This window comes from Ochotona curzoniae, unplaced genomic scaffold (assembly GCF_017591425.1).
Source record: "Ochotona curzoniae isolate NIBS_2020 unplaced genomic scaffold, NIBS_Ocur_1.0 scaffold_4506, whole genome shotgun sequence".
Classification (NCBI taxonomy): Eukaryota; Metazoa; Chordata; class Mammalia; order Lagomorpha; family Ochotonidae; genus Ochotona; species Ochotona curzoniae.
This window is the reverse complement of record NW_024467119.1, coordinates 42,373,938-42,393,598: the sequence shown is the minus strand read 5'-3', so window position 1 is coordinate 42,393,598 and position 19,661 is coordinate 42,373,938. Positions and strand designations below refer to the sequence as shown.

The 19,661-nt window shown below is 40.9% G+C and overlaps 1 protein-coding gene across 1 annotated transcript in view; it reads right to left on the bottom strand.

The window, feature by feature from the left end:
• Positions 1-19,661, bottom strand: part of TET2 (tet methylcytosine dioxygenase 2) — a 63,059-nt gene that overhangs the window by 38,138 nt on the left and 5,260 nt on the right. The window contains exon 2 of the mRNA XM_040967315.1: positions 485-631. The gene's annotated coding sequence lies outside the window, so the exon portion shown is untranslated. The remainder of the gene's footprint in view (positions 1-484; positions 632-19,661) is intronic.

Sequence of the window (19,661 nt, the reverse complement as noted above, 5' to 3'; positions counted from 1 at the left end):
TCCTTACTTTTACAGATATTAACAGGGCCTGGCATGTTAGCACAGTGGCTAAAGTCCTCGCCCCGCATGTGTGGGGATCCCATATGGGCACCAGTTCTAATCGCGGTAGCCCTGCTTCCCATCAAGCTCCCTGCTTGTGGCCTGGGAAAGCAATGGGGGACAGCCCAAAGCCTGGGCACCCTGAACCTGTGTGGGAGACCCAGAAGAGGATCTGGGCTCCTGGCTTTAGACTGGCACAGCACTAGACCATGGTGGCCACTTGGGGAATGAATCAATGGATTGAAGATCTTCCTCTATGTCTCTCCTCCTCTCCGTATATTTGACTTTCCAATAAAAATACCCAGTGGGATTTAAAAAAAGATATTAACAGGCATTGGCACTCTAATGAAAATCTTCAATAAACATTCAGGCAACAACTGAAGGTTGGAAGAGATTCACATTGTATAGTAAATAAACCATGTGTCAAGTGTCCCCGTCCCCTTACCAGCAGCTTTATCCCTCACTGCTCCTCCTGGATCATGTCCTGTTGGCCACTGCTGAGCCCATCTCCTGCTTTCTCCAAGTGTGGCAACTCAACAGGAGCAAGGCTGAGAAGACAATTGAGAGGGCCTGCTGCTGAATGTTTGCCAGCCTGAAAAAAAAAATTGAATCTTAAAGTTAGCAAAATGTATTAAACACTGACACCTGCTAGGAAAGCACATACTTAGTCTGTTCAGGTTAGGTTGTTTTAGATACATAATGGGGTATTTGTCTATTATTAACATTTATGGTTAGATAATCTTTGTCAAATCAATACAGCATATAGTTACTGTGTAACCTGTATAGCCGCTTTCTCTGTCCTAAGCATCCCTGTGGATCATCAGTTAGGCTTGAGGACCACCGATTTCATCATTGCCATCTGCTACTTCTCAACCTGGGTTTCAAAATATGGGGTACCGAGATGAGGTTCTCTGCTCAGGGATTCCAACTTAAAGGTTAGGATCATATTTTGTCTCACTGGTACTACTAATGTAAAGTGAAAAAGGATTTAGACTCATTAGTGCAAGCCCTTGAACATTAATTTGTTGATCACTGAATAAAAACTTGAGAAACAAAACTATGGGCCTGGCACAGTAGCCTAGCAGCTAAAGTCCTTGCCTTGCATGCACAGGGATCCCATATCGGTGACAGTGTACCGTGGCCCCGCTTCCCATCCAGCTCCCTGCTTGTGGCTGAGAAAGCAGTCAAGGAGAGCCCAAAGATTTAGGCGCCTGCACCCCACATGGGAGACCTGGAAGAAGTTCGAGGCTCCTGGCTTTGGATCAGCTGAGCTCTGGCGGTTGCAGCTTCTTGGGGAGTTAACTAGCAAACAATCTTTCTCCCTGTATCTCCTTCTCTGTATATCTGCCTTTCCAATAAAATGGGGGGGGGGGCACAAATCCAGGGAGTTAGATTGGAAATGGAGCAGCCAGGGCACAAACAAGGACCCATATGGGATACCCATCTTGCTATAGCAGTAGTGCATACTATATATATTAAACTACCCATAAATAAGCCCTGGTTATAATGGACAAGAGTGTTTATTTGTCTTTTCAACAGACATGTTTTCAAATCTTTTGGGAGAATTGTTGGATCATATGGTGATTCTCTAGGTACCTCTTTGATGTAATTTATCTTATGTAATTTATCTGGGTTCCAATTCTTCCATTTTGTTAGTTCACATGCTTTGAATTATTATAACCATCTTGGTAAGTGTGAATTGGTAGAAGATTAGGGTATTACAATTAATCATATGCAATAAACTGGATTATGTATAAAGTTATATCAGCCTGAAATAGAGAATGGTACAGGCAATGACAGAAAGCAGGGAAGCAACAATGGAGAAAGTCTCATTTACAGTACTCAGTGCCTGAAGGAATGAGGAGATTAAACAGTTAAATAATTCCAGAAAGGAATATTATATACCAAACAGGCATGAGGCAGGTCAAGTTAAGAAAACATTCATGTCTTAAAGATGCAGGTATGTTCATCAATTTATGGAACAAATGTGGAAAAAGGCAGTAGTGTTTTATCTTTATTTTTCTTCTGTCCTGTCTAGAATTAAAAAGAAAAAAGCATCTAAAGAACCCTCCTCCACTATTGGTGGAAATATGGGCTAGTGCAGCAACTATGGAAATCAGTATAGAGTGCTCAGACAACTGAAAATGGAGCTCTCCACGACCCAGCTATCCCATCCCTCCAACAGATCCCAAGGAAGTAAAATTTGTGTGAGAAAGCATCCCGTAACACTATATTTATAGCAGCACAATCTATATAGACATGGAAAAAAACCCAGATGGCACATCTATTCCATGGAGTACTCCTCTACGATTAATAACAATGCAATTTTACTATTTCAAACAAAATGGTCTCAACTGGAGACCATTATTCTCAGTGAAATAAGCCAACCTTTATGCAAAATACAAGTTAAAAGCGTACAGATAAACATGCATATGTATACATTTTCACAGATCACCGTGAGGAAGTGAGGATACATTGCAATATGCATCTCTAATCCCAGATAAAACGAGGATTCCCAATAAAACTAATATACTAGATGTTCTACCATTGCCTGTACCTACAAGTCATGATACAGAATGGGATTTGGGACTGTTGCTAAAAAACTGTACTATTGTACTAATATGGGGGCAGGAAGTAAATGCACAGGAAGGAGGAATCACTGTGCCTATGGAATTGTATTGTGAAAAACATTTTTAAATTTTTATTTATTTTGATGATCCTTACATAGCTGATTGGGGTGCAAAGGGTCAAGGGCTACAAGAAAGTGAGTAAAACCATTATTTCTACATTTCTCCTTTTTCCTTCCTGTATCTGGAGAAGGAGGTAGATAAAGGGAGAAGCCACACCCAACCTCCTAACCACCCCTGGGTGCCTAGTGTGGGGCATGCTCCGAGGGCACTGCTCAAGTGGTTTTGGTAGTTCAACAGTTCTAAGTTGCTGCCGATCTCACCATTCCAAGTACGATGAACTCTCTCCAGAACCCACTGGCTGACATAGTTCACCTTAGAATCTCCGTTTGCCCATCTTGTCACTGCTCAACACTTGACTAGGTACTTGATCAATTTGTTCTGTCCTCCATCCTCTGTTATGGTACTAAGTGACCTCTGCAGGTTCTAACAACTGTCATATCCTCCATGTGCAACTGACTATGTTGTCCACTGTGCCATCTAAGCCACTGAGAAAACCCAGTTCTTACACAGGTAACTCCACAATCAGATCATAGTACCTGCAATTCTCTCCATTATTGGAGTTCTGAGCACAGCGATTCAGTTCGAGGATCCCCAAAGAAACCTCATCTGAAGTGATTCCAGACCTGATTCTTGTGTGTGCTTGCCAATACAGGGTCCAGTACAGTCTGTTGCCCCAATCAGCTTATGCACACACTGGTGGTTGCAATTGTTCTGTCTCCAGTCTTGTCCTGACTGCAAACCAATGCGTGTTGCAGTCCAACCTGGTCCTCCCCACCACACACTTAGCTATATCAAGCAGTGGGGGGGCTACAGCCTAGTAGGGGGCGACATATAATAGTCCCCACCTGGAGTGCCTCCTGCTCTGGTTCCCATGATTGCCAGTATGTACGGTAGACTGATCCTGTCCCTCCCACATCCCATCCAGCTCTTGTGTATGTCAATGACCACTGAAGCCTAGCTCAACCCATCCAGCCCACACACCTGCTGGCTGGTGTCACTCTGTCTAGCCATGCCTGCCCCTAGTACTGGTTTCCATGCTCACCAATGGGAGTGGCAACCCAAGAAGGAGGTACCAACAGTTTCCCTACTGGGCCCATTCCTCCAGTGCCAGCTTCTGCCAGCTGATGCTGTGGTAAAGCCCAACCAACCCACATGTGCTATATTTATTGAAAACAGTAACAATAGGCTATTCAGTGAGCAACTCATTGCTCTCTGCAATTTTCCACAATGTCAACATCAAAAATAATACTCCAGTTCATTTCCCGGTGGCCCCCCTTCCCACACAGCACTCTGGGAAAGCAGCTGAGGGTGGCCCAACTTCCTGTGCCCCTGTACCCATGTAGGAAACCCAGAAGAAGCTCCTGGCTTTGGGTCAGCTCAGCTTTAGCCAGTGTGACCACTTCAGGACCTGACCAGCAGCAGAAAGATCTCTGTGTCTCTCCTCTCCGTAACTCTGCCTCTCATATAAAAATAAACCTTCAAAAAACAAACAGTTAATGTAACACATCCTCAATCACTGAATCTCTGTTGTGAACCTTGGTTAACACACACTGTATAGAAACCAGTGCCTGGGTTCTTACCTACCGTATTCATGTAAAGAGCCGGGAAAGGGGGAAACAGTTATCCTAGGCACTTATTATTCTACATATAAACTGGTGTTCAGTAATAGTTAGCTATCTTGCAGTGAAATCTGTTTGGGCAATAAATAAATTCTCCTTTCAATACACCCCTACATCAGATCAAATATCATGAACCTCTTCCATTAAGAGCTGGGCTATGAATCAAGTGCTGAATCAAGTCTTTCCCTTTCATGCTTCTCCTGTGCCCTCATGCATGCCTCTTCAAAGTTTCCTATCAATAGGTGTTTCCTTCCTGTTGCAATGCTGCATCAACCGTAATGCCCTTTCACATGACTTACCAAGTTCTAAAACAGCAGCTTATGACGTCAGCAAGGTATGCCCAGAGTTCTGCATACTAGCATACAAATGTACATACACACTCTTTCACATACAAACATCTTTCTTTCTGCAAGTAAATGATTCCAATAGGGCCCAACAAGAAGTGGTCTTGCAGAATGTCAGATATTTGGTGAGTTACTTATTTTTATTAAAGTCAGTTTTGTAGAGAGAAGGAGAAACAGAGAAAAGAGTCTTTCATCCGCTGGTTCATCACTCCCCAAGTTGCCACAATAGCCAGAATCAAGCCAGTGAGGAGCCAGGGGCACGTGGGTGCAGGGTCCCAAGGCTTTGTGCCATCCTCAACTGCTTACCCAGGCCACGATCAGGAAGCTGGAAGGCAAGTGGAGCAGTCAAGGACATAAAGCAGTACTCATATGGGATCCCGGCACATGCAAAGAGAGGACTTTACCAATTAGGCTACCACACCTTGCTACATAGAAGCTAAACTCTACAAATAAACCAGAAATCCTTGATTATCTACTCCATGCTCGTTTCTCAAAATAGTGACTCAAGGAAGTCTTTAGTAAGCTTTTGCAAAACAAATCTACTCTACTCAGGGGGACTTCCAATAAACAGTCTCAAAGAACTAAAATTGCTCAGCAAAGCAGAAATGTTAACAAGCAGTTACAAACCCTGTAGCATAGAATGCCTATTACACAATGGAATTGTTGAACAATCACAGGACCATGACGGGCACAGGTATTCAATTCCATTAGCACTATTATCTAGATTTTCACTCGATATAGTAAATTTTGAATAAATGGGCATTTTTAAAAGAGGCCTCTTTGAAAACCACAATAGATGGAAACTGAAAATATCAGGCCAGGTGACTGCACTGTGATGCTGTAGGTTATGTTTTCACCTGTGAGTCCCAACTGCCTGTCCTCTGATACAGCACCCTAATGGCCTAGAGAACAAGAGAACATGGCCACGTCTCTGGACCATTCATGTGGCAGACCCGGAAAAAGCTCCTGGTTCCTATGTTCAGCTTGTCCCACCTCCTTCGAATAAACAAATCTTAAAAAAAAAAAAAAGAAAAGAAATTCAGAAACAATCTATTCCTATCTGATCTCTGAGATAATGCCAGGCTGAACTGTGTACTAAAAAGGGAAATTGTCATTCCCACTACTTAAGCATTTGAGACTCGCTAAGTAACAGAGTGGGAAAGATATTTTACACTGACTTTAAAGTTTATAAGGTTGACATTGATTCCACTCATCTTAGAAGACCTTCTATTCCATTGGTCCTATCAGCAAACTCAGGCAGTATACACAAAGAGCTATCAAAATATAAGCCACTCAGGGTTGACTGATAAATTCATGATTTGTAACCAGAAAAGATAAATTGTATCACCTCTGCTCCAACACAGCTTCCAGGCTTTGAAGTTTCAGATACTGTCCAATATATGCTGTTTTATAACACAAGTAGCTTAAATACAAATAACATTATTTCAAATAAAACTCATGAATGAATCCAAAGCAACATTTGGTTTCCTTAGAATTCACCAAAATCAAGCATAAGGCTGCCAGTTAAAAGCTTTCTTCCTGCATGGCTGGGATTCCATATAGGTGCTGGTTTGTACCTCGACTGCTTCACCTATAGTCCAAATCCTTGCTTATGGCCTGCATCGAGTCTTGGCTGCTATACTTTCCATTTAGCTTCCTGTAACATATCTGGGAAAGCAGAGGAAAATGACCCCTGCACACATGGGAGACCCAGAGGAAGCTTGTGTTCGATTGGTTCAAAGACATTGCAGCCATATGGGGAGTGAACCAGTGAATGGAAGATCTTTCTTCTCTATTTCTTCTTTTCTCTGTATTTAGGCTTATTACATCCTACCATTTTAATTTATTCCAGGAAGTAAAAAGAATTATTTGAAAGTGATCATTATAAATCATCTATACCCTAACCAATAATTTCAAATAAGAATGTTCTGAGACAGGTAACTCAGAACTAAGATATTAAGTCAAATTAGTATTTTGTGAATATATCATTTACTAAAAACAAATATCTTTCCCCAAATTGGAAGTGTCATTTAGACTTCAGAAAATACCTCTATCATAATTTTTTAAGTGATTTGTTTTTTTATTGGAAAGGCAGACCAACAGAGAGGAGAGACCAAAAGGTCTTCTGTCCTCTGGTTTACTCTCCAAGAAAAGCCGAAGCCAAGAGCCAGGAGCTTCTTCAAGGTCTCCCACGTGGATGCAGCATCCCAAGGTTTTAGCCTGTCTTCAACTGCTTTCCCAGGCCACAAGCAGGTAGCTGGATGGGAAGTGGAAGACCCGGGATACAAACCAGCGCTCATATGGGATTCAGGTGGATGCAATGTGAGGATTTAGCCACTAGGTTACCGCACCAGGTCCTATTATAATTCTTAAAGGAGGTTAGTGATCACCAGGTTAAGATAAATAATTGTTAACATACACACGAATGATAATTTAACAGGTGATATTTCAAAGCACAGGGTCCTGCTGGAGAAGGATCATGGAGTCCTTAGGAAAGAATAGTGGTATTCATGGTCCCACAATGACAGCCACCTTGGAACTGTTTCCGGGAGTGCCAGCACAGCCATTCTTGCCATGCATCAGCTCTCACTGCTTCTAGAATCTTTAAGTAAGGGATTCTTGAAAAAGGAACAAAGCAGTGTTACAAGCCCTTTTAAATCTACTGTGTATGGCTTGAGAACAACACTATGGGAGAAATGAAAATGTAAAGATGAAAATTATGCAATGTGTAGCAACATTAAATAAGTTCAGTCTTTATGTAAGGAATGAGATGATTACTTTATATATTCCCCCCCAGGAGACATTTAGTATGAGAAAGTGCAAATTCACATGCAATTAATAGTGGAGTCTTAAAGTAATTATCATTACATTATACTGTATTTTCATATTGTAAAACTTCCTGGAAAAATTATGAAACAATTGCTACTTAAAAATTGACTTCTTAGAAATGCTTAAGAATAGCAGAGGTGGGCACTTGCTCAACCACTATAGTGACACACTGCACATCATAGTGCTAGTTTTGTATCCAAGGGAGGGTTCACACCTCTGGCTTTCTGATATGTGTACTCTGCCAGCAATGGTGATGGCTCTGGCCACCAAAGTGTTCATATTGAGTTCTACTGCAGCAGTTTTAGCCGCTAGGGCACTGAGGACCTCTGGGCAAATGAACCAGCAGACATGCACATTTAAGAAATTTGTTCATCATCTTTGATTGGCTGGATCTTCCAGGTGAGACAGAATCTAAAGACAGCAGGAAATGGTTGACTGTCCTTTGTTGAAAAGGATTAAAGTTACTTAGCAACTTCTGAATTCTAGAAACAAAAATGAAGATTCAAATGTGAACCACCAGTTCTAAAGTGACAGAGTAAATAGAAACACATAAAGTATGCTATGGTGTTTTCACAAAAAAAAAATCTTTATTGCATGGCAAAGTAAACATCACCAAGAATTTCCTGGGAAAGCAAACTCCTCTCAAAGTACATTACTTGTGACTAAATTGCCTTTGGGCACTGCCATGTTCACAAGTGCACACACAAAACATACTATCCACTAAACAAAACAGGTAGATCAGGGTTTAGAACAGATGATTGACCAGGCTTCAAAATAACCCAAGTAAAATACAAACAAGCCTGATTAGTCATAGGATTAGGGACTGTATCTTAACACTAACATCCAAGGAAGGTAGGTTGAATTAACAGGTAATTAGGGAAATCAATAAATGTAGGGTCTGACCAAAAAACGACTCAAAACGTGGGGAGCAGCTAAAGTCCTCACCTAGAACGTGCTGGGATCCCATATGGGTGCCGGTTCTAATCCTGGCTGCCCTGCTTCCCATTCAGCTCCCTGCTTGAGGCCTGGGAAAGCAGCCGAGAACAGCCCAAAACTTTGGGATCCTGCGCCCTTGTGGGACACTAGAAAAAGCTCCAGGCTCCTCGCTTCTGATCTGCTCAGCCCTGGCCATTGAGGCCATTCGGGGAGTGAACCATGAGGGGGAAGTTCAAGTCTGTAAGCCATGTATAATCAACATTCTAATCCATGTTAAGCAAATGTTGCAATATCTTAGTTCTTATATTTGCAGATGTGCAGGGACAATGTCTTTGTATTGTCAGTTGACCAGAGAGGAACAAGAGAGGAGAAAGGTAACAATCAAATGAACAATGGTTAGTTCATGCATGCTGTTTCACCTAAGCAGTCAGAGTGCCGGGAAGGAAAATCTCTAATCCTACAGAACCTGAAAGAGACCACTGCTTCACGGGGACTCACCGCAGTGGGTTGTCAACCCTCCTTCCAAGTGCCACTTGAGATAAAATGACTTCACACTCCAGGTTTATGCCAGATCATCAGGTAGCTACGTCACCTCCAGAGCTGTGCATGACGTCATGCACGATCAGAAATCAGGTCATCCAAATGTAACATCTGACTACATATAACTTTCTATTGCAAGCATTCACTTTCTAAATGAAAATCAGATGGCAAGAAGGGGACTCCTCACATCAAACCAAGCAAAACTGGAATTCCCAATTCCCATTCAGGGGGCTTACAAATCACACTGAAAAGAGTACTGCTGCTGCTGTGTATGCTTCATCTCTGGGAGAATATCACAGCTATGCTACAAATTTTCACCAAGATGCTATTGGGCATGTCTACATCCTATATTGAAGTAACTACGTTACGGTCCTAGCTGGCTGTGCTCTCCAACCCTGCTGTGTGCAAAGAGCACCTGGGGCCCACCATCCATACAAGAAACACATTCAGTTGCTGTTTCCTGGACTTTGCCTGGCCCCACTAAGCATTTGAGAATCAGTGAATAACTCACCAAATTAACGTTTTATAAAGCGTGCAATGTGGATCAGAACATAATTATATTACTGCGCTTTAAAAAAATAAAACTGTATTCCCTTATCCATATCTAAGCTCACAAATACTGAGTGTGTGGCTATCACTGTATGTGTACATGTGTGTGCACAGGAAGATATAAATCACTAAGCCATGTCTCTGAACTCCATGAACTCACACCTGTTGAAGGCAGCAGAGAAGAAAATAATTTACCCTTTAAAAAATTGATTTATTCCTATTGGAAAGGCAGATATACAGAGAGAAGGGAAGACAGAGAGGAAGATCTTTTGTCTGTTACTTCACTCCCCAAACAGCCGCAACAGTTGGAGCTGAGCTAATCCGAAGCCAGGAGCCAGGAGCTTTGTCCAGGTCTCCCACGTGGGTACAAGACCCCAAAGTTTTGGGCCGTACTTGACTGCTTTCTCAGGCCACAAACAGGGAGCTGGATGGGAAACAGGACCCGCCGTGATTAGAACTGGCATCCATATGGGATCCCGGCATGTTCAAGATGAGGACTTTAACCAATACGCTATCACACCAGGTCCAACTTTTCCTTTTTTAAAATCGAGTTAATTCTGGCAGTGAAGATTGACAGTGAACAACATGGGATCTCCATTAGAAGAGCCAGAATCTAAAAACGAGGGAGAGTTCACAAGGAATGGATATCTCCAGCAACTGGTGCAAAGTACAAAGACCTGGAGGAAAAAGAGCCTGACTTTATTCCTGACAAGCAAGTCAAGTTACTGGAATGAGAAGAATCAGAAGAAATCTATAGAGCAGCCAGTTCTTCAGGACATTGGATGGTACTGCGAGCAAAATGAGGATGTATGAATGGTCAAGCAAGAGAAGCACCATGACATGTGTAAGTTACCAACTTTATATTTTTCATTTATATTACACTCAAAGAATGCCTGGTTCCATAGTCCACCCAGAAAAGTCAAGAGCTATAAAGATGCATAATTTCACTCATAAAATAAAATCACAAAACCACTAGAACCACACAATTATAATTTCTACTAATTTAACAGAGATGTAAAACAATTTTGACACCCCTCCCCCACCTCCACCCCTGCCAGCTGTAGGCAACTGCCTAGGTTGCCTTGTACCTAGACAGGTGCTTCACTGCTGAGGGCAAAACAACCAAGACGGGTGGGCATTCTGGACCTGCTTACTGACAAATTTGTGTTGATTATACCAGTGTGCCAGCATCATTGCCTTCTTTTTTTTAATAGGTGAGGAAGGCAGGGAAAATTTGGTTGAGACACGCCATTCTGGTCTCAGGGTTGCAGACTGCCCAAGGAAGGAGATCTGGGAACACATCGGAGTGAGAGCAGATAAAAGCTTGTTTGACTGGGGAGGACTAACTTTCCGAGGTGCTCCCACCAACTTCACTCACAGGTAGGTGAGGGAACTGAGAAAGGGAGTTAGATGGGGGAAACTGAGGCCACTCACTTCTGGGTCAAGCCAAGGCATCTGTTCACGTGGGATACCTATGCTCCACCAGACGCAAAAGCTGGGGCTGGAAGGCATGCCTGGCTGGGCTAGGCCACAGTGCACAAGAGAATGCCAAAGAACAGAATCTGGAGGCAGATTCTATACAGGACCTGAGGGCTTGCCTCTGTGGGACTGCTGCACCACCAGTTTCTGTGGAGAGCCAGGGGCAATGACGTGGAACTCACCTGGGCTAGGCTAGTGGGCAGCACCCAAAGGCATACAGAGGCCAGGATTGAGGGCAGACATGCAGAGCAGGGCCCTCGCAGGAGATCTCAGGAAACCCACCTGCTAAGATGCAGCACCTGCCTCAGAGCATAATCACCAGGCCTGGGAACAGGCTTGCTGGGAGAATTCTGGGGATTCTCGCTTAGCAGCTCCCACTGGAGAGGGTGAGAGCTGGGCCTGTGGTTGGCCCACTCCTGTCCAGGCTTTGCAATGTGATACATACTGAGGTGGACTTGGTCAGCCAGCAGACCTTAGGAAGCTTCTCAACCCTGGTACAACCAAAGCTATCAAAACGACATAAGTAACACACTCCCCCACAATGTTTCTAAGGCATCATCAAATGACTATCTCCCATCCCCGAAAAGGCTGATGTAGATTTATAACATGGAATGGGCACCACCCTTTCCATCCCTGCTGACACAGGAGAAAATAACGAAACGTTTGTGTACCCCCTTGCGCCATACCTCAACCCTTCCACCCTAACGGAGGACCACACAGACATGTGTTGCTCTTATTTGTATAAACTATGTGAAAAATAAAATATAAAAGAACACAGGTTGAGAACTGCATCCAATACATACGCATTTCTTTTTGCTGTTTTGCTTCTTTTAATTTTAGCTCTCACATACAAAGAAGTATATGCAGTATTTATTTTGCTCTGGCATTTTCCTCAATATTTTCTGCAAATGAAAAGACTTCTATCATTCTTGTTTGAACTTTGATGTGGGTGAATGACTATACTGAAAAAGAAGAGCACAGACAGAGACAGGGAGACTTCTGAGAGGGCTCTGGTGACACTGAAGTCACACCTGAAGGTGGCTTGAAGAGGTTGCAAACAATGGGGTGTCCTTTGTCTATTGCTTCTCTTGTAGACCTTTCATTCCCTGTATCTAGGTTCTGGAGGGAAAAAAAAAGCACCTTTATGAATCAGCTTTCGGAAAATCTTTTGTACTGCCAAATTTTGGAAGTCATGGACTCTAGCATTCTTATTATTTAAGAATAAAGAAAAAGTCACGTTGCACACTGTACACCTACACACATACTTTTCTTGAGGTTGGATTTCTGGATTATGAGTGATGCTGAAGACAAAATTTTAATTCCACATTTTTTCTGCATAATATAATTCATACTACATGATCTGACCACAAAAAAGTACTACTTTTGAAAACAAATCAAAATGAGTGACTAGAATTGCAAAGTCAACAAGACATCAAGATGACAGGACCATTCACTAAAAACTCATCTGAAGATCCAAGACACAATGAAGATGAAGAAACAAAACTTGCTGCAGTGACCAAAGCATTGACTGTTGAGAGAGAAGCGTTTGCAAAGAGCAACATTCTGGCCCCATCTGAAAAGATAAGGGCTCCAGCAACCATCTGACTAAGAAGAATGTGACCTAATGCAATGCAATCATAACAACACTACATAAGTTAACAAGCTCAGCATCTCCTAAAATGCCTTTGAAATTATGATTGTAGATACAACAATGGACAGGCACTTGACAGGTAATGACTTGTTTTCTTTACACACACCAGTTTTGGAAAGAAGAAAAAGCTTAGGGGTGTACACCAATTAATAAGGGAAAAAAACAGTAGCAAAAACAATGGAGCAAAGCAATACTGATCCAAGCAAGAGAAAACAGAAGCAGTAGACCAAGTAAAATTCATTCAGCAATGCTACAATTTAGAAATCTGAGAAGAAAATCTATTTTTTCAATCAAGAACAAAAGAAACATTTAGAATTTAAGAATTGTGAGCTCGGCCCACCGTGGTAGACTAGTGGCTTAAGTCCTCTCCTTGCATGTGCCAGGATCTCATGCGGGTGCCGGTTTGTGTCCCAGCTGCTCCACTTCCCATCCAGCTCCCTGCTTGTGGCCTGGAAAAGTACTAAAGGATGACCCAAAGCCTTGGGATCTTGCACCTATGTGGCAGACCCAGAAGAAGCTTTTGACTCCTGCCTTCAGATCAGCTGATCTGTAGCCATTGTGGCCACGTGCAGAGTGAGCCAGCAGACAGATCTTTCTGTCTCTCCTTCTCTCTGTAAATCTGATTAAGGGGACCCAGCGTGGCAGTGTAGTGGTTAAAGTCCTCACCTCGAATGCACCAGGATCCCATATCGGCACTGGTTCTAATCCCGGCAACTCCATTTACCCTCCAGCTCTCTGCTTGTGGCCTTGGGACGCTGCATCCATGTGGAAGATCCAGAAGAGCTCCAGGCTCTTGACTTTGGATTGGCACAGCGCCAACCATTGTGGTCACTTAGGGAGTGAATCATCGGACGGAAGATCTTTCTCTCTGTCTCTCCTCTCTGTATGTCTGACTTTGTAATAAAAACGAATAAATCTTTTAAAAAATCAGATTAAGGAACTAATTTGATAAGTGGCTATCAGAGGGTCATTTCTTCCTTTTTATGTTAAACCACACTATTTGGTGTGAAAGTGAATTCTATGATCATAATCTCATTACAACTTATGTGAGTTCTCTGTAATACTTCCATTCAAATAAATAACATAAATCTTAATAGGCAACCACAAAACTGAGTAACATAGTCACTATGTTACATAGTAACATGTTACTAACACAGTAACATGCAAGTTAGCTCTAGACAAACTAGACGTAAGTCAGCAGAAGTCAGAATGGTAGATGGATGTGACAAATATTGTTTTTCACATGTCAGCATACTCTGAAACATTAATAGTTTTAAAGCCAAATATATTGCTTTGGGGATAAGATAAATCTGTATAGAAGTAACCAATCACAATGTCTTTTATGTTATTTTCCAAAACAATATATGCTCTTTAACCTGGCAGTCCTCCTACAATCAAGGGTCTATCAATCATTTGATTGCATAATTATTATCATGGAATATGGGATAAGTAAAGCATGGCAAGCTATCTTTTTTATTCCTAGAAATCATTTACCATTGATATGGAAATGTGCCCTTTCATTGTACCTCAAAAAGACAAGTATTACTCTGAACAGAAGACAATGAGCTCTTCAAAACAGTAAAAACAATGGAAACAAAATCTTCACCTTTTCTTTTTCTTCAGTAATTTGCATAATGCCTATCACATCAATATTAAGAATTGCAACCCAACTTTACATAGGACCACCCCAACAACCAAGGAATCAATCATACCTTTAACTAGTGGCCTGGAAATCTGCTTTGAAAATATTTATTGTTGGGTAGCTTACTATGAACAATTCATATATAGTCAGTGGCAATTGTTCTTCTTTCCTGATCTATAGCTACTCAACATACAGTTTGTAGAAATGAACAAATACATATTCAATATAATTTTGCCAAGTAATATACTGCATGTTTTATGAATGTTATTTCATTTGATTCTCTTGGTAGCTCATGATGTATTATAGATGAAGTATGTCCAGAGTAAATAAAGTAAACTGGTTAAGGACATTACACTTTTATTATATTAATGCAACAAGAACACTACATGATGCAAAAAGAACAGGCATGTAGGGGTCTTACAGTCCTAAGACACAGGCATTCAATATGAATACCTGCAGCTAGGTTGTTGTTCCTTGGTCCTGGTTTATGTCTAATCCTGGCCATTTGGGGAGTAAAGCACTTCACTTCTGATGCAGTGTCTAATATCGCCCAAGATGGGGAATGGTTTCTATCAAGAATCTTTGTTAATTCTGCCTTTCAAGCAAGTCAATCTTTTTTTGTTAAAAAAAAATTTTTATTCAAAATCTATGAATTATTTATAATATCTATTTCCTTTGAGCTTTGTAAAGAAGCTGTGTAGACAGTGTTACAGATAATAGGAATACCATATTTTTAAAATATGGACAGAATCACTGGGTGAGAAAAACCAGAAAAACCAATGCAGCTCTATGACCCACTGTTGGTTTCTGTTCAGCTATGTAACAGAGGGTTAGCAATGGGTAAGTTGCTATCTCAGCTGAGTCAGCTTGGTGAGAACAGAAAACAGGGCTTTCTCACCTCTACACCTTGAACAATTCAGTGCTTACTCACTTGTCTGGGTTAAAAGTTACTATTTTAAGTTCAAAGTGGAAAGCTCTTTTCCCATACTAATGATAGTTGAAATAGACAAGGCTTCCCCTTCCCCACTACAAATGCATGCTCTCTGTAATCAGCATCAATATTCATGAACCAATTCACTCCATTTCCTAGTCCTCAGTATTCTAGAACCGTGTTTGCACACATGGACAATCTAAACTCCTGGGCAACACTGCAGCGATGAGGTGAAGGCCAGCAGTTTGTTTTTGTAGAGTAGTTAACACCTTAGATATCCGTAAGACCTTATGAACAGTCTGTATCAAAGACCGTTAAGTATGTGTACCTTGATGGTATTTGGAATATGACTGTTTCATTTTATAATTATATTGACAGACTTTTCTAACTCAAAACAGGACTTAATTTACAGATCAAAATACTTAGTACTAAACGGAAAGGGATTAAATGCCCTAAAATGTACCATAACTGTTGGTGTCCATCTGTCACATTTATCATTTTTGGCATTTTATAATACAAAGAAAATGGCCACTCAGTCTCATCTTTATGAAGAAACTCATTCATTTAATGAATCCCTGTGTATTGCATGCTGGCTCTATGATAAAACAGAGTATTTCAGTCATCCCTTATGCAAAAAAAAAAATACAATAACTAAGAAGAGTAAATGCGGAACACTTCTAGCCTCATGATTTACTGTCCAAAGTTCTAGGAAGAGAGAAAAATGGGTGTTCTAAAATAACATAATGTGTAACATATGCAAGTGTTTAGACATGGCCCTGTGCTGCTACTCAAGAAAGAACACTCCTTAAGTAATTTTATACACACTACTGGGTGAAGAGTGACTGAGAAGTAAGCCATTTCTAGTTCAAAAAAGCCAGTAACCTACAACAGATATAATTCATTGTATTGGGAAAATAGGAAGCTTTTAACTATTAAATACAAAATAAATTTCATTAAAAATTGAGAAAATAGGGCTAATATTCTGGCCATTTGGGAAAAGATCTCTGTTTCTGTCTCTTCCTTTATAACTCTGCCTTTCAAAAAAATAATCTAGTGATTAAATCCTTGTCTTGCATGCACCAAGAATCCATATGGGATTTGAGATCTGCCTGCTTCACTTCCCATCCACCTCCCTGCTTGTGTCCTGGGAAAGCAGTCGAGGATGGCCCAAAGTCTTGGGACCCTGCACCCACGTGGGGGACCTAGAGGAAGCTCCTGGCTCCTCACTGGCTTAACTCTGGCTATTGTGGCAACTTGGGGAGTGAAACAGTGGATAAAACAAAACAAAACAAAAACAAACAAAAACCTCCCCAGATCTCATTGTATTGATAAATGTAGCACTGAGTAATATTAATTTGTCTCTTTTTCTCTTTTAGCAAATGTTATCTTGAAAATTAGATTTTATTCTTGGTAAAAAAAATTTTTTTTTTCAGAAAATCTTATCTATAGCACCACAAAGACAGATATTTTTCTTTTTTAAAAATGTTATGCAGGGCAACTTTATGATCTAATTTCGCTCATGTTAAGCAAAAAAGCTACTAAGATGACCATTGATGGCTTCTAAAATCACAAAACATGCTCAGATTTTAAACATTCTAGCCACTTTGTTGACAACTGATAATACCCAAATGTATACCTGCAAAAGATTACATTTAAATTAATGCTATGCTTTTTATGCAAATTAAGTAAAAACCTACAAAACACTAGTAACTAGAAACAGGCCCCTAAGTATAGAGACCTCAGACCCTATTGTTTCACCCCAGGTCTTAATGGCTGTTAAGTGTTTAATGGGGGTGCGGAGGAAGGTGGTGCTGTGGGAATGTAGTAAAAGGGAATTACAAAGGAGAAGAGGGAGGGAGACAGGGGTGCAGGCAAAAATGCACATCAGGCCATCCTAGTTAAGTAACTCATCCTCATGGACAGGGCACCAGTTTCCTCGAACCACCAGGAAGAGTTGGCATGCGTGGTTTTGTTGGTTGCAGAGGAAATAAAAAGATGAATCCTGTATTTAGGCACAGCCTTTGAGGCTTTGGCAGGACACTAGCACTGCTGGCTGGATCCTGACACCTTGATCATGACCCCAAAGCCAGACAAACACTCCCTGCCTGTCACTGCGCTGATCTCTATGCCCACAGACACACAAGGCTGACTCCCTCTGGCCTGTTAGGTAAGTGTCCGTGGAATTCCCAGATGGTGTTTGTAAATAACACTGCCACGCTCCCAGAACCCACGTGTCCAATGCTGCTCCAGAAGCCTGTGCAACTGGAGAGCAAGGAAGTATCTTCCTTGCAGAAACGAAGTTGCCAATATCTCCTTTGTTACCCCAGATGTGAAAACATCCTTATAACTTGATACAGTATTCAAAGGATGCTCCATTAACACACTAACAAATGAAGCAAAAACTGTCAGCAGTAAATTTAAATTGTGTAAGTTTTACATGTGTTATAATAAATGACATTGAATTAGCTGATGCCTGTAAGATTTCCTAATTCTTAAGATTGAACAAGTTAAATTTCAAAATATGAAAAAATGTGATTTTCAAAGTACCACTTATTCCAATGCTAATTACAGACAGCATAAATAAATCTTAGTCATTAACAAGGCTAGCCAGTGTTTTTCTACAAGCTACAATGAGAGAAAATAATTTCAATTTCATTTCCTTTTAAAAAATATTTTTTATTTTCAAATGGTGGGAGGGGAAATAAGCAGCAGGTGTAGGGAAAGAGAGGAATCCCTATACCTACAAAACCATAGGTTTTTTTTTTTTTACAAAGAAAAACTGTTTCTTTTCATCTGAAAGACCAGAAAATAAAAGAGGGGGTGAGAAGGAGAGAGTATGGCAGTGGGAGAGTTTAAAGGGTGGTTCATTCCCCTAGTTGGGCCAGGTAGCAGCCTGGAACACTAGAGACCAGGTTTGGCAGAGGACTCCCAATAACCAAACAGTTCAGCCATGGGACATATAAGCAGGAAGTAGCCCCAAAGGGGAAAAGCCAGATGCACCTCACTTATTTTTGGAACATTAAGAATCTATAGGTAACCATTGTGGCACGCTGAAGTAAACAGCAGTTTGAGATACATGCAGCCCATATTGTTAGAGTTCTGGCTACTTTACCTTCTGACCCAACATCCCGCTAGCACACCTGGGAGGTATAGGATGGTACCTGTGTTCCTGACACCGATGTGGGATTCTCGTATGGCCCTGGCCATTAAGTGCAATTGGGGGATTGAACCAGCACATCTCACATCTCCTATTCCCAACAAGGTCTTTCCAGTGAATAAACATTATTAAAAGTAGAAATGAAATTTTAAGAACAGAATTCACTTTTTAAAATGCTCAAGGTAATTTCACAAACTACCAGAAATATTTGCAGGAAGTTCCCTGTTACATCAGGAGGTGTACAGTAAAGCAAAATGTTAATAACCATCTAAACTAATTAGAGGGTGGATGGAAGCACTGTTTTTAAAAATATAAAAAATCATAAAAGGTTATAAAAGACCTGAGAACATTCTAGCCAATGGCAAATATGAAAATTATGACTTCAAACAGACTTCAAACATAAGTGGGAAAAGTGCTGAAAGGGAAAAAACAGATTTAAAAAAATAAATGACTAGGAACAAGACAGTGGAATCTAGGTGTGGCATTGTATTATTTTCAGATTCTGGTGTCTTCCTTTAGAAGCAGCACAACTAATAATTAAAGTTTTTCTTACAACTGGTATATCTTTTTCAATCAAAAAAAAAAAAGAACTATAAAATGTTGTGTAAGACTTTCATTACCATTACTTAAGCCTTTGTAGAACCAAAAACATACCAATTTCAGGAGAATGGACCGTAATACAGGTCCACCGTAGAGCTGTGTGAATGGTTTCCATTAAATATGTTCTGGACGTAGACATACATTTAATACCATGCTCATTTAATAACCTGCTATGAAAATAAGTGAGAGTGTTTGTGGTGATGGATAATAAGCCATGACAATTGTGATTACAATGATCATGACTTTCCAGCACCCACAGAATGATGGCAGTAGCAAATGGAAAACAACAGTATGATGTTCAGAGGGCACACCTGAGCAGCAGATTGCCTGCAGCTCTAGACCTGACCACAGGCAATTCTCTGTAGCAGTTCACCAGCAAAACCTGTGACCTAAATTTTTTTCCTTCTGCATATGGTGCAGAAATCTATCTATAAAAAGCAAAATTAAAAATCAGTTTATCAAAATACTACTAATTTCTGTGAACAGATTTAGGGACTCTTGACTGTAAATCAAAGAACAAAGATATCACAATCCATCAAAATGAATAAACTTGAAAACTCATACCAAAAGCCACTGACAGCTGAAGCAGCTCACAGAAGTATTAGAGGAAACAAAAAAGGATAATAGCAAGTGAGCTTCTCCCTTCTCTGCTAGG